The sequence below is a fragment of the Penaeus vannamei genome, chromosome 13 (genome assembly GCF_042767895.1).
Source record: "Penaeus vannamei isolate JL-2024 chromosome 13, ASM4276789v1, whole genome shotgun sequence".
Lineage (NCBI taxonomy): Eukaryota > Metazoa > Arthropoda > Malacostraca > Decapoda > Penaeidae > Penaeus > Penaeus vannamei.
In genome coordinates this window covers 10,299,574-10,302,073 of record NC_091561.1, presented here as the reverse complement: position 1 = coordinate 10,302,073, position 2,500 = coordinate 10,299,574, and positions in this window count along the sequence as shown.

The following is a 2,500-nucleotide window of genomic DNA, read 5'->3' as shown; positions in this document are numbered from 1 at the left end:
AACACCCCCCCCCCTCTCTCTTACCCTCACTCCTGTCGTCCTTAACCCCTCCCTCCTTCCTTCCCTTATCCTTCATTCCAACCCTTCCCCTTCCCCCTCTTTCTTCCTTCCCTCCCCTATCCGCCATCCACCCCCATCCCCTTGTCTCCCTTCCCCCCCCCCCCCATCTCCCCTCCCCCACTCCTGTATCCTCTTCCCCATCCCCTCCCCCCACCCCAGTCTCCCCTTTCCCTTTTCCCCCAACCACGTCTCCCCCTTTCCCCTTCCCTCTTCCCCCCTCCCCCACCCTCTTCCTCCCCTCCCCCCACCCTCTTCCCCTCTCCTCTTCCTCTCTCCTCTCTCTCCCTTCCCTCCCCCCACCCTCTTCCCCCTCCCCTTCCCTCTCCCCCCTCTCCCTTCCCTCTCCCACCACCTCTCTCCTCCCCTTCCCTCTCCCTCACCCTCTTCTCTCCCTCCCCTCCCTCCCCCACCCTCTCCCCCTCCCCTCCCCTCCCCCCCTTCCCTCTTCCCCCCTCCCCTTCCCTCTCCCCCACCCTCTTCTCCCCTCCCCTTCTCCTCTCCCCCACCCTCTTCTCCCCTCCCCTTCCCCTCTCCCCCACCCTCTTCCCCCTTCCCCTTCCCTCTCCCCCACCCCCTCTTCTCCCCTCCCCTTCGCTCTCCCCATCTTCTTTTCCCCTTCCCTTTTCCCTTCTCTCCCTCCCCTTCCCTCTCTCCGCCATCTTCTTTTCCCCTCCTCTTCCTTCTCCCATCCCCTTCCCTCTCCCCCCTCCCCTTCCCACTCCCCCAAATGTCCTCTCCCCCACCCTCATCCCCCCCTCCCCTCCCCTCTCCCCCTCCCCTTCCCTCTCCCCCACCCTCTCCCCCACTCCCCTTCCCTCTCCCCCACCTGCTCTTCCCCCCTGCCACTTCCCTCTCACCCCACCCTCTTTCCACCCTCCCCTTCCCCCTCCCCCACCCTCTTCCCCCCCCTCCCCTTCCCTCTCCGCCACCCTCTTCCCCCTCCCCTCTCCCCCACCCACTCTTCCCCCTCCCCCTTCCCTCTCCCCTACCCTCTCCCCCCTCCCCTTCCCCTCCTCCCCCATCCCTCTTCCCCCTCCCCTCTCCCCACCCTCGCCCCCCACTCCTTCCCTCTTCCCCCACCCTCTTCCCCCCTCCCCTTTTCCCTCCTTCCCACCCCTTCTTTCCCCCCCTCCCCCTTCCCTCTTCCCCACCCTCCTCCCCCCTCCCTTTCCCTCTCCCGCACCCTCCACCCCCTCCCCTCTCCCTCCCTCTTCCCCCACCCTCTTCCCCCCCCCTTCTCTCTCCTCCCCTCCCCACCTCTCCCCTCCCCTCCCCCTTCCCTCTCCCCTCCCCTCCCCTCCCCTCCCCTCCCCTCTCCCCCACCCTCTTCCCCTCTCCCCTTCCCCAACCAATGTCTCCCCTTTCCCCCCATGGCCCCCTTCCCTCATCCCCCACCCTCTTCCCCCCCTCTCCCCCACCCTCTTCCCTCTCGCCCACCCTCCCCTCCCCCCTCTCCTCCCTTCCCCTCCCCTCCCCCTAAGCCGCGTAATTATTTCATCCACACTGAACTTGCAACGACTCTGTTTTGGCAAAGTCGCAAACGTTGCAGTTGATTTTCATTTTTTAATCCGTTTTTTTTTTTTCTTTTCTACCCGTTTCCATCTCTCTCTCTCTCTTTGACCATTATTATTGTTTTATCATTTTTATGTGTGCGTTTGCCGAGACTCGCGGAGTAAAAATGTAATTTACAAAGGGAGAGAGAGGGGCGAGCAGGACCATGGAAAGGATATATCTGTATCTATATCTGTCTATATATCCGTGTGTGTATATGTATGTATATATATATATATATATATATATATATATATATATATATATATATATATATATATATATATATATATATATACGTATGTGTATATATATATCTATGTCTATATCCATCTATCTATCTCTCTCTCTCTCTCTCCCTTTCCTTGTCTCTCTCTCTCTCTCTCTCTCTCTCTCTCTCTCTCTCTCTCTCTCTCTCTATATATATATATATATATATATATATATATATATATATATATATATATATATATATAACATATATGATCATATATATATATATATATATATACATATATGATTATATATATATATATATATATATATATATAAACATACATGATTATATATATATATATACATATATGATTTATATATATATATATACATATATGTACATACATACATACATACATATATATATATATATATATATATATATATATATATATGATTTTATATATATATATACATATGTGAGTGCATGTGTATCTATATGCGTGTATGTGTGTGTATATATATATATATATATATATATATATATATATATATATATATATATATAGATAGATAGATAGATAGATAGATAGATAGATAGATAGATAGATAGATAGTAGATAGACAGATAGATAGATAGATAGATAGATAGATATAGATATAGATATAGATA